The 13,878-nt window shown below is 43.3% G+C and overlaps 1 non-coding gene across 1 annotated transcript; it reads left to right on the top strand.

The window, feature by feature from the left end:
- Positions 1 to 779: 779 nt before the first annotated feature.
- On the top strand, positions 780 to 854 carry Trnap-ugg (transfer RNA proline (anticodon UGG)). The gene has a single exon. It is a non-coding gene; the product is annotated as a tRNA-Pro (tRNA).
- The last annotated feature ends 13,024 nt before the right edge of the window (positions 855 to 13,878 follow it).

Below are 13,878 nucleotides of genomic sequence, written 5' to 3'. Positions count from 1 at the left end.
CTCCTGTAGCAGGTGCAGTGTGGTAGCACGGAGACAGGTTGTTTGCAGTCCCTGAACTGGCCTCTTATAGTCAGCACACGGCCATCACCGGCACCGAAACAAAAGCAGTTTTCATCAAAACACACAGCAGACCGGCACCCTGCCCTCCGAGGAGCTCTCGCATGACACCTCTGAAGTCGTAAATGGCGGTGGTTTGAGGTGAGTGGAATGCAGGCTACAGGACGTCAGGCTGGGAGCCGTCCTTGAAGTAGCTGATTTCTGACAGTCTGTTGTGTGACTGTGGTGCCAACTGCTGTTTAAATTGGTGCAGCAGATGTAGAACGATGCGCCACAACCATACGTCAGCTACGGTGGTCTTCCCTCTCGGTGCGGACACGTGCCAGTCCGGAGCCCGGTCTTCTTGAGGCAGCACATCCTCGTGACCACCGCTGCCGGCAATCACGTACAGTGGCTACACTCCTGCCCAGTCTTCCTGCTACATCGCACAAGGAGCAGTCAGCTTCTCGTAGCCCTACTACACGGCTCCATTCTGACTCCGTGAGGCGCTGATAATGACGTCTTTGTCGGTTTAACGTCATTCTTGACTAGCCTCAGCTCAACCCGTCGAGTCTCAAAGGTAACTAACGCCCACGACCGTTACAGCTGTGTTTAAAGCAAACTGATTTGAATCCTCATAGTGCCTCTCTTATTCGGCTGTCACAAAATCTGAGGAGACATCATCTTTCAGATGTAGACACACGCCTGCCACCTGTGGTATATGTCGCTCAACTCCTTTGCCTGCCTGAGTGGCCGAGCGGTTCTAGGCGCTACAGTCTGGAACCGCGCGGTCGCAGGTTCGAATCCTGCCTCGGGCATGGATGTGTGTGATGTCCTTAGGTTAGTTAGGTTTAAGTAGTTCTAGGTTATAGGGACTGATGACCTCGAAGTTAAGTTCCATAGTTCTCAGAGCCATTTGAACCATTCAGCTCCTTCCTGGTGCAACGATTTTTGTTCCGTGACTGTATGTCAAGTTAAGCGACGAATCAATTTGAAATGGAAGCAATACGTTTGAGGGAACACAACGAAAAGTCAGTACATCGGCAAATGAAGTATTACACAAGAATAACGTAGGCGTCTTTAATATCTGCTGTCCATATTAGGGGAGCAGAGGGCTCCGCACTTTTGGAAGTGTATCTGATGGTTATAAAGCATACAGAAAGGTAACATAGGTCCTCGGCAAACATAAATTGAAACTCTGGTTAGAAATACAACGTTGTTGTCTCGCTTTCTTTGGTAAATCTCCACTAACGACCTAAAACGTCACTACTACGGTTGACTGCGTGACCGAATGGCGTATTTACGGGCAAATGTGTCGGTAAGCAAAACATATAAGTAAAGCAGAGACCAACAGGGAATTATTATAGTGGCTGTAATGGCCGCAGTGGAGTCCAACTACTGACATAAGGCACTTCGATTGTTATCGCCTTGCGTCTGTGACCAGCATGTCGAAAACGACGTAACTCCTTCGTTGCTTGCGTGCTACTGACGTGACTATGTATGGAGAGTGGTTGAAGGTCTGTGAAACCACGAAAAGACCACAAAGATTTGGGCCTTCTCACCCCAACGAGGAACGTGAACGCCAGAGGCTAGTCCCTTCTGTAAAGCTGGGTGTATGGTACATGTGATGACAGAGACCATTGCTGGCGCAGGCAAAAGTACTCCGTAACACACATTTCAGCGCACACCGTTGAACATGGGGCTCCACAGCACACGACCTCTAAGTGTTCCCATGTTGAACCAATGATATCGCCAGTTACGATTGCTGTGGACGTGAGATCATCAAGATTGAACGGTGGATCAACGAAAAGACTGATATGGTGAAGGATATTAACGATGGTTTGCAACTGCATGCGGCAGGCAAGCGGTAGGGACTAGGTTCCAGTATAGTAAGGTTTTAATGCGATAAACGCTTTTATTTTATACAGTGCTCCACAAAGGAAATTTAGCACAATCTTTAAAAAAAACATATTCCAGATAAATTAATACAGTTTAAAGGAAGCACTCTGAACCAGCCATCAACTGAAATAAAGTAAGAGTATTTTTTTTAAGTTCTTGACTATTACGCTTACAGCTTGAATTAGAGCAGTTGTAAAATCAAAAAATGAATAAAGTCACTCACTTCAATTACAGCTTCAAATACTTTGACAGTATCAATAATGACAGACAAAGAGATTTCAAAAGGAATTATCTCCGCTGTATGCTCGGCTGGGCGCAGTATGTGTGTCTGTGTGCGTGTATGTGTGTGCCTTACAAGTTACGAATACTGTCAGGGCCAAGGTGCCACTTGACTACAACATACAGAATGAAGAGGTACACAAATGCTATACACTAGAATACATAAAAATTTGAAAAGCTCGATGGACAACGGAACATGAAATGTTCACAGAGCTGTGCTAGGCAGTACACAGGATTAAAAATAAGAACGCAGAAAACAGCGTGGTCAGAAATAATCTGAAGGCTTTTACGGATGTTGCACGATAGGTTCTGCTCAGAGATAATGGTGAAGGAGAAAATTCGATACGTTGCGCCGTCAAGTTATCCAATCAGGCCGTCTCACATGCAATTTTATGCAGCCCCCAAGAGAGGGTGTCTCAAAACGTGTTCTCCGTTTGGTTTCCCAAAATCGAGCAAGAGAGCGATACATATATGGGTCCAGGGGCGGTAGTACGCATCGAACCAGAGCCAAATTCTGAGTAGTCTCGTGCTGTATCATCTACGCTGTGAGAACAAATGAGAGTAACTATGTGGCGGGCCACTTGAATTTGCACGCACTGCGGCCTGATTGACTAACTTGAATGTTAATTAACTTGGGACTGGGGCAACTTATCGAGTTTTTTCTTAACATTTCTTTCTCAGCACAAACTGTCCTGCAATAACCTTACACGCTTTTCAGACTTTATAATCACCACACATAATTAGTTTGTGTAACATCAGTGCCTAGCTGGCTCGTGCTTTACGTTAACAGACTTCTGGAAACTAACCAGAATACTAACTGGTTTCAGCAAAGAAACTTAAAACAGTGTTCAACGGAAATACTTCTAATATCATCAAAGTGCGATCACCTGTGTTACAATGAAACAGGTCTCTCACAAAACAAGATGCACTAGCTTAAATTAACAAATGGAAGCTCACCATATCCAACACACAACTACTGCGCAGATAGGATGGTTTTAAATTACCAGTGAGAATGAAACTTCCTGGACCGAGACTCTAGCTCGGGAACTTTGCCTTTCGCGGGCAAGTGCTCTACATCTGAGCTACGCAGGCACGACTCACGCCCCGTCCTCACGGATTTCTTCCGCCAGTACGTCGTCTCCTACTTTCCAAACCTCACAGAAGCCTCTCCTGCGAACCTTGCAGAACTAACACTCCTGGAAGAAATGATATTGCGGAGACATTGCTTAGCCACAGCCTGTGGGATGTTTCCAGAAAGAGATTTTCACTCTGCAGCGAGTGTGCGCTGATATGAAACTTCCTGGCAGATTAAAACTGTGTGCCAGACCTAGACTCGATCTCGGGGCCTTTGCCTTTCGCGGGCAAGTACTCTACCATCTGAGCCACCCAACCACGACTCACGCCCCATCCTCACTGCTTTATTTTTCTTCCGCCAGTACCTCTTGCCCGCGAAAGGCAAAGGCCCCGAGTTCGAGTCTCGGTCCAGCACAATGTTTTAATTTGCCAGGAAGTTTCATATCAGCGCACACTCCGCTGCAGAGTGAAAATGTCATTCTGTTAGCAGTGAGAATGTCTAAGTAACCTGCAGCCAAACGACACTGAACCCTAACACCGTCCCCCCTGGTACACTGCACCTCGATAAACAGCCAGTACAACCAGTACACTACAATACGCGGCTCCTCTGCACTCTTCCACACTAGGCGGCGTACCAAACAAGGACTTTGGAGACAAGACAGGCGAGCAGGACTTCTTTCCCTTTGCCGTGCGGCGTAAAATCCTCACTTTTATTCTTCGTACGCCTCCAATAGGGGCACGGTGAAAACCGTAGAACCACGATGCAGCAGCAGGGTCTTTGACCGCTCTCGTCAGGTATTATTAAGCTCCAGCGAACGGCTCAAAGGTATCAGCTGGTTGAGTCAAACACATTTCTTTTATACCAGGTCGATGGTCGTCTCCGGATACGCCATCCAGGCGAAACGCTCCTCTTAACATGCACTCTCCCATGCTTGCATCGCGGTAACCGCGGTGTTATTCAATGGGGCTGATTCACCTTGGAGTCCGTGGGACATGTGGTTATAATAGAAGGCACCGAGACAGCTGAGCACTACGTGAATGTTATTGGTGTTGATCTGTTTTTAGTTGCGGTTCTAGGCGCTTTAGTCCGGAACTGCGCTGCTGCTACGGTCATAGGTTCGAAACCTGCCTCGGGCAGGAATGTGTGTGATGTCCTTAGGTTAGTTAGGTTTAAGTAGTTCTAATTCAAGGGGACTGATGACCTCAGATATTAAGTCCCATAATGCTCAGAGGCATTTGAACCATTTTGTATTTCGTTGATGCTGCCTGTCTTCCACGACAGAGATGCATCTTCTGGGAGGATAACTGTCGATGTAACAAGGCAGGAATCTGCAGTAATTTGAGGAGCGAAATGGTGTACTCACGATGAGATCTTGACCACAAAATTGGACAGATCAGAATCCGAACCTATACTTCTACGATGCAACGATGCAATCGGGCGACAGCTTTTCACCATCAAAGCATCGATCCTTAATTTACTGGAGTTAAGTGACCTGTGCGTAAACAGTTGGGGACAGACACCACCAGGATGCACCAAGCATTTGTCGAATCCTTGCCACACTGAATCGCTACCGTACGGAGTTGACTGGGTGGTACAATACGTACTTAACTAGGTGTTACTACTGTTTTGGCTTATCAGTGTTGTAACAAAGTAGCATGGTAAAATTTCCAACAATTTTTCTGGGTCTAACCTGTGAATCATAAGACATGCTTGTGATTGGGTGGCCCACGGAGATATATGCATCTAATTTTTCCCTCGATACGTAAGTGAACGGGAAGGGATGGTGACTGTCTTTGTCTACATCCATACTCCACAGAACACCTTGCAGGGCGTAGAAAAGGGTTCTTTGGAAACCCGCAGTAGTGTGTTTGTTTCATCCATAAATTGTTCTCGACAAGAACGACTGTTGGTGAATGGAAAGGTCATAGGACGAGATGTATGTGGGATAATGTGATATCTCAGTCGAATCTTCGAGCGACCTGTGTCAGAATTTCAGCAGTAAAACAGCCAGTGATGAACACGGTTTCTCTTGTGGCTCCATCGTAAACTGACAAGAAAACACCGTGGTTTTCTGGCGCTTACTAGATGCATTCGGGGTGAAACGTGCTGCTCTGGTCTGGAATTTTATCTACGCTAACTTACCAAACGTATACGGAGACGCTTATTAATGTGGCACTAATCACTAAATATCACAAGTGGCAGAGCTGCAGTATAAAACAAGGGTGGAGGGGAGAGGGAAGTACATTCTTGCCAAAACAGATGCAATAACAGCAGCACGGTTCGGTCAAGTGGGCTCAATGATTAGTCACTGGATGCCAACTGAGTAACAAGTCCGTGAGGGACGTTTCAGTCCTTCTAAAGCATGACAAAGCGACCGTTGGTAAAATAAGTGTGAAGTGGAAACGCGATATAACAACTACAGATAAACCGGAACCAGTCATGCGTCGTGTACTGACGGCCAGGGACCGTCGAGCATTCCGGAGGGTGGTTGTAAAAAATCACATGAAATCTCGAGAAGGAATCACTCGTGAGTTTCAAAGTGTTTTCAGATATCCAGCTAGCACAATCACAATGGGTAGATAGTTAAAAGATGGGGTACAATCGCAATGATTTCATCAAAAGTTGCACATTTTAGAAGCCAATGCTAAGCGACACTTAAGTTAGTGTAAAGGGTGATACCACTGGAAACGAATGAGTTGGTGACGAACCTCGCTATCCCATGTGCTATCCAGTAGAATGATTTGCTTTGGGAAATGCCTGGAGAACTTTACCTACCATAATATGTAGGGTCAACAGAGACGTATGGAGGACAATGTGTTGCGGGATGAGCGTGTTCTTCGTGGTTAGAGTGTGGTCCCCTTATTGCGTTTAATGAAACGGTAAATGCAGAGGGATATGAACACATTTTACAGCAGCGAGTTCTGTGTCTAATGTAAATTGGAGACGATAAGTGTTCATAATTTTCCATTCGGTTTCTAAACTCACACTTGTATCAGTTTGGTTTAGGTATATATTCAGTCTAATTTGGTATAGACGTTTTATGCTCTCATCCTGTAATAGCTAGACCTCAAAACGTTCTTCCCATCTTGTTTAAACCACTAGTTAATGGTCGGAGTAAATGCCACTACCTCTGGGAACACGAAGATTCTGAACTTGCTTGCTTATTTTGCTGTTGGCCATCATACAATCAATTAGTGATATATGTCCCCTTTCACGCTAAGTGTATTTATGTATACTTCTCTACTTAAAAATGATTAGTTATTTAAAAAGCATTAGTAATTTTCAGTCCATTTCTTAAGGCAAAATTTATAAGACAATTTCCATTATCGTTTGAGTATTGTTCGCTAAAAGTAGCCAAAGGACGCAAATGAGTCACTTCAAAAATAGAATTAGAGGACAAGTAAGAGGGGACTTCAAGTGTGGAACGAAGATATCACAATAGCAGTCGAGGGAAGAAAACGAGCATATCAGAAGTGCTTACAGGCGAAAACAAAATCTAAGGAACAAGAACACAAGGAGAAAAGAAGTAAATTAGTGACTATTGTCAGGAAAACAAATAAAGACTTGTGAAACAATTTTGTAAGCAGAATTGTACACGATATCCATGCAAAAGACTCTGTAGCTTACAAGTACCCGCCAGGATAGTCGAGAGCACTAACGCGCTGCTTCCTGGACTCGGGTAGGCACGCCGGCCCCGGATCGAATCCGCTTGGCGGATTAACGACGGCGGCCGGTGTGCCGGCCAGCCTGGATGTGGATTTTAGGCAGATTTCCACATCCTAATAGGTGAATACCAGGCTGGTCCCCACGTCCCACCTCAGTTACACGACTCGCAGACATCTGAAACACATTCACACTATTTCCGATTTACACTAGACGCAGACAGCTGGGGTACTCTTATTCCGTCCCGGGGGGTATAGGGTGGTGGCAGGAAGGGCATCCGGCCACCCCATAACTTAACCACGCCAACTTCGTACTTAACCCTGCCGACCGTGAACCCAATGCGGGATAAAGGCAGTAGCGAAAGAAAGAAAGAAAGACTCTGTAGCTTACAAGACGATAAATCATTTAAACGAAACTGAAAAGGTACATCAAACCTACATATAATACCAGAATGTAAATGGATTGCGCATTATATAGAGGGTGACCCACCAGAAACGAAGCCCTGAATAAAACATAAACGACAAAGGAATGGGATCTAGCGGCTTAAACACAGACTTATTAAATCTGCGGAGCTAGTTTTGAAGCTTAGACTTAATCATTTATACACCATATGTGTGACAAAAAGTGCCAAATCCCGAAACTACCGATGGTTGAAGATGTCATAGCAATACACGAGACTGACCCCAGACCCTTGCAGTCATCAGGAGAGAGCCAAATGGGATGTGGTGAGGAGAACCTAGCTACGCTTGAGAGCGCCAAGAAAGCATCATTGAAAATAACACATTTCTTAGACAGGAATACAGGATTTTCTCCAAAATAGCTGCTCCACAGTCAGGCCAGCAGAGCAGTGGCCACGTCAGCAGCGAAATGGCGGCCTCAGCTCGACTAGTAGTTTCGTCAGCGCAGGGAAGCATTGGAAGGCAGCTGTTACACCACGGGGGGGGGGGGGGGGGACGCCGACTTGTGGACGATGGCAGCCTCCAGTTCAACATATCGATTTTCAAAGTGCTGTCATTGATGTCGAAGATTTGCAGTTAGGAATCACACCTACAAGTCCACCCGAAGTATTCACTGGCTCGCTGGGGTCAGCTCTCACTCCCCCGAGTAGGACACAAGAGCCGCCAGCATCGTTGTCTGATGTACGAATGGGATGAGCTGCAGCAGTGGCCGCATCCAGGTCACTCAGGTCCAGCCTCCAGCAGACCTGCAGGGTGATGGTGGCCTTAGCGCCCTATCAACGGTGCCTCGGACGTTGTCAGTGCAGCTGGCAGTAGCAGCGTCCTACCAGCCAGACTCGTGGTTCCATAGTCGATAGGAGACACCTTGATGTGCCGAGGGTCGACCTCCGTAGACTTCTCTCTCACTTGACAGCTGAAGTTGACACATGGGCTGAGACTACGCACTGGGCAGTCGGCAATCAGCACTCAACTATCACATATTTGTTAAGAACGATGAGGTACGTTTGTTGGCAGGCGGCAGTTCCTGTGTACTTGGCGGCAGTGGGGATGGCTACAGAATATGACATAATGTGTCTTGGTCGTCCCTCACTGTCAGCTCTCCTAGTGACTTCAGACATCCGAAAAATTCACCTTTCAGAGGCTCTTTCCTGCTGGTTCAGCATCTGAATACCTATTATTGCGTTGCACATAGTCTTTCTTACAACACTCTGCTTTTTCACTAGTATGACGGTATGTCTCGGATTCCGTGATGTCATTATGCTTCGCTTGCAAACTTGGGCATTCGGTCCTTGCCACGTGCTCCAATAGCTTCCATGTTTGCCGTAACTCCCTCAGCGTTTACCCCTAGCTCGCTGTCTCCTGCTCATTAACATAGACTGTTCATTTTTAGTGAGCGGCCAAGGTGGAACTTGGATGAATTTTTAGTGTCCGCCAGTTACACTTTCCTCGGCACAACAGCAATCCATAAAAAAGGTAAACTCAATGAATGCATTAATAACCATGGTACATCAAAACCATCCATAGCGTATAAGATCCACGCCAAGACAACTAATCAACATCTACAAGTTACTGCCGAAAATCTACTGTCTTACGAACTAAATGGTTTCAGAGAGGAGCTAGAAGTGGTAACGTTTTCACGCTTAAACATATTAACGAAAAACAAAGAGAGTTCACTAGGGAAACTTACATCGTATTTATAAACTTGAAGAAAACCTTCGCCATGTAGATAGGAAAATTTTATGGAACAAATTACACTAGAAAGTATGTGCTCAGCAAATAATAAAGGTGACAAACAGCCTACATAGAGGAGGTTTTAAAAAATCAGCCAACCAGATGCAAAACAAATGCTTATTAGTCCTTGACCTAGGCTTCCATATTTCTAAAACTACCTTCTTCAGAAGGAATTGGCCTTGTTATATTACGTGGTACATTAGAAAGGTGAAGCCGAGCGGCTGTTGTCATATGAACCATGTACCATCATGTGATGTAATAAGACCCACTCCTTCTGACGAAGATATTCTTAGAAATATCGAAACCTATTTCAAGGGCTAATAAACCTTTGTTTAGCAACTGGTAGGCTGACTTTCTTCAACCTCTTCAGATTTACACAGTTGCTAATTCGCAGCCATATTTAAGATTTTGTCCTATATAGAGATACTAAAATAAGAATGAAGACTAACCATGGTATATCAGAAGACATACTTACAAACCAAGACGTCTAACGAGGGTACAGCTTATTACCCACATTTTCTGACATATATAAAGTGTGGCAGTTGAGCTATACCATTGTTAGACCCATTTCAGTCATACGTCAATATATTACATACACCACATGTTCTTTAATCACAAGCTGCCACATGGTCGCGAATCGAGCAGTGTTCCTGAAAGCGTACAATAAATTTCTTTCTTTCAGTCTATGATCACAAACTAATTAGGTCCTTAGAGTAACGGTTTCGATAAGTAGTGACCATTCTCAGTCCTGTAAAATCTTCAAAAAATAAACACAAAGCCAGCTCAACATCGTCACACATGACGATGTCGAGCTGGCTTTGTGTTTATCTTCTGACGATGTCACTATGGCCCATTACATTAGGACATGTATTTAAAACAGATCTGAAGACGGTCATTGCTGACCGAAATCGGTAGTCTGACAACCTACACGTTTGTGATCGTAGATGGATAAAGAAATTTGTTCTACATTTTTTTTAATATCGTGATTACTGCAGAGGACGCTGTAGTTGTACAGGGTAGGGAAACTTAGCTAAAAAAGTCCATCTATAAACTTAACCAAATTTCCAAAGAGTATAATACGAAAATAACCATTCCGAAAAGAAAGGTGATGGTTTTGAAAGGGACAAAACCGATAAAATATGATTCATAATAGTAAGGAAAACCACTAGGCAAGTTGCTCATTTCAGTTACAGGGAATATTACATGCTACCAGAATGAACTCAACATTGAAAACAAATCCTTAAACACCAAATGATATGTGGAACAATGAATAGAAACTGGGAAAAGAGACATCAATAGAGTTGCATAAGCTAATGGCCGCCCCACATTGATATTTGGAAGTGAAACGAGGACAACAATTAAAAAACTAGGTAGTGGATTCCAGGAAGCAGAAATGAAATTTCTAAGAGGAGTGACGGGCTGCAGAAGATTAGGTAAACTATGAAACGAGGACGTAAGATCAGAGCTTCTGATGTATGTGGTAGATGAGAAGGTGAAGTCTGTTCGACAACACTAGGTAGAACATCTACAAAGAATGGCGGATTCTAGTCTACCAAAATAAGCCTAAAACGCCGACTGTTGGGTACAAGATCCGTAGGAATACCAAGAAAAAGGTGACTGAATATTTATAAGACGGAAAAGTCCTATGGCCTAGACCATGATTGTAGAAGAAGATTACTGCTTGTACCAACATGACAGTACACCTCATTAAGCAGCATCTGTGAGACGATGCTTGGTGGACGATAGTATTCCTGGAATGGACTCCCCTGTACAGAGTCTGGACCCTAACCCAGTGGAACACCATAGGGGTAATTTAGAATGTCCACCTCGCTCCAAACCTCAGCGTCCAGCATCACTGCTTCCTCCGGTTTAGACCTAAGGAATTATGCACTACCTTTCCCCCACAGACATTCAGATACCTCACTGAAGGTGTCCCCAGCAGAGTTCAAACCATCATGAAGGCGAAGGGCTTACACACCCCATATTAATGGCCATTAATAGGCATCCGGAGAATTTGATCAGATAACGTATCTCCTCCACTACCACTATAAGGAAACGCTCCGAGGCTCACGAACAATACTTATGAATCCTACATTTATCTCTTTCGCAGGTAAATTACATTTCCATACGACCCTTCAGAGTAATCTTTTGGACGTCTTACTTTCCTGCAGATAATTTTATTTGGTCTTTCCACATTACGTCCTTGCGCATATTTGCTCCTAGATATTTTCCGGATGCTTTTGTTTCTAGCAGCTAATACGAATAGAGTAATCGAGAACTAATGGTCCCTACAACTAATGTATGTGGACTTCATCACTTTCTTCCCATACAGAATAAACTACCATTCCTTGCTCTTCTATTTAATGTATGTCTTGCTTGGTTTTGCCAATCTTTTGGCGTTACGATTTTTTAATGGAAAACAAAACTTGGTGAAAGAGCGGAACTGTATTGAATGCCTTCGAGAATTGAAGGTACACGCCAACATCCATAGCACCGTTACCTACGCCCCTCTGAATCTCAAGGATAAGCAGAGTCAACTGCCCTTCTAAGAACGAGGTTTATGGAATTTATATTGATCGCTACGAGGATAATTCCTGTCTTCAAACAAGTCGTAACACGCAAACCCAAAATGTGTTCCGTGATTCCTACGATATAGGCCAAAACGTATGCACGCCCTTTCATACTACTTTTCTTTAACACTGGGATAACCTATTCCATTATCCAAAAGCTTGAAATAAGTCGTTGTTACTATAGTCTGCGATAATTTGCTATTTCGATAGAGAAAATTTTCTCGCGTGACTTGCGTGGAATAGTATATGTGTCCGAAGAGATCCAAATATCTTTTCTCTGTTGACTGATCTCAATTGTACCCCGTGATCAGTGAATTAATTATCTATATTTTCAACGATTTTGTGATGACTGGAAATAAGAATGGTTCAAATGACTCTGAGCACTATGGGACTCAACATCTGATGTGATCAGTCCCCTAGAACTTAGAACTACTCAAACCTAACTAGCCAAAGAGAATGGTTCAAATGACTCTGAGCACTAGGGGACTCAACATCTGATGTGATCAGTCCCCTAGAACTTAGAACTACTTAAACCTAACTAGCCAAAGGACATCACACACATCCATGCCCGAGGCAGGATTCGAACCTGCGACCGTAGCAGTTGTTCGGTTCCGGACTGAAGCGCCTAGAACCGTTCGGCCACCGCGGACGGCTTGGAAATAAGAAGCAAGTAAATTTATTCCGCAGTACACAATTCGAAAGACAGAACTGAGCATTTCGACCTCCTTTGTCACCCTTCGTTGAACTACAAGAATGCATAATAAAGACTATTTTTACCAATTTACTGACTTAAAATATGACAAAATCTCTATACAGTAATGCAGGTTGATTAACAGCACAGAGGTGCTGAAACATGATTGGGAACTTTGAAAAAACGGTGTTTAGTATAACTGGCGAACCTTACATCCAAGAATTTTAACTGCAATCACGGCAAATACAAGATCTGCAATATAAATGATGAATATCTCGTCGCCCAGCCAGTCATTCCCCAGCGACCTCAGCAACAAATACAGGAACGCCTTATGAACCTTCAGAAGACATCCTTCAGTTCAATAAAAATTGCCTACCTCATAATGTAATTTCAGACTGTATAAAAACGTCTGTGAGTAGAATGTCGTATACACCAAAGAAAGTGAAAAAGTATCTGGAGATTATGTTGTTAAAGCAAGAAATTAGGTAATTATACGTTAAAAAGCAGATGCTCAACTTTACCAAACATATTCAGAATTGGCAAACAAATTTACAATTTCAGCTCACTTCAAGGAAATAACGGAGAGAGAAAAAGCATACATACAGAAAGTAATGCAGAAAAACAGAAGAAACAAAACAGAAAACTCAACAGAATAATTAACAGCACAAGAGCATCCACTGAAAACAGTCACAACCAACAATATAAATTCCATGACAGAATCACTAACCGAACTGACATAAATCTTACCATACAAGAAAAATGCGTACAATAAAAAAAAAACTCACTGTTAACACAAATGTATCACACAAAACAATAGAAAATCTCATAACAGAATCTGAAAACATTCTAAAGGAACAAGAAAGACTGAGCACACCAAATTTTATTGCAAACTTCACAACCGAATTAGTAGCTGCGGGAATAATACAGATAATCAGAACACACAAATCCACCATTATCTCTAATAATAGAACAACAGAGGAAATCGCAGCCAACAAGCTAAACAAAAATGAAAACAGGACAATCCCATATTAACAAGAGCAGGCAAAGGGAATATTACTGTAATTATGGATTAAAAGTAATACATAGATAAAACACTAGATTTTCTAAAAGACAACAACATCATTAAACCGACCAGTGAACTAACAGCAAGATACCAGAAAAACAGTCAACAGACACTGAAAACATACAAAATACATTCTCAGAAGATCGGATAAAAAGGATGTAAAGTAGTAATTCGCACGGAGACCCGGAATCAAAGATGAACTGAAACCAGCAGAAAAGACTTCAGTTGAAAATTTGTAATGCAGGTTGCTTTAACCTCACGTAATGAGAGCGGTGTACATATTTTCTGAATATTTTATTCAGATTAAAAGCTCCGTGGTGAACTACGTTTCTTATTCACACAACCAGTTTCGATTAAATTTAGAAAATTTTCAAGTTTACTATTTCTAGTAAGGACAGCGCGGTCACATGAAA

This window comes from Schistocerca nitens, chromosome 4 (assembly GCF_023898315.1).
Source record: "Schistocerca nitens isolate TAMUIC-IGC-003100 chromosome 4, iqSchNite1.1, whole genome shotgun sequence".
Taxonomy (NCBI): Eukaryota; Metazoa; Arthropoda; class Insecta; order Orthoptera; family Acrididae; genus Schistocerca; species Schistocerca nitens.
The sequence above is the reverse complement of the archived record's forward strand: the minus strand, read 5'-3'. Positions and strand labels throughout refer to the sequence as shown.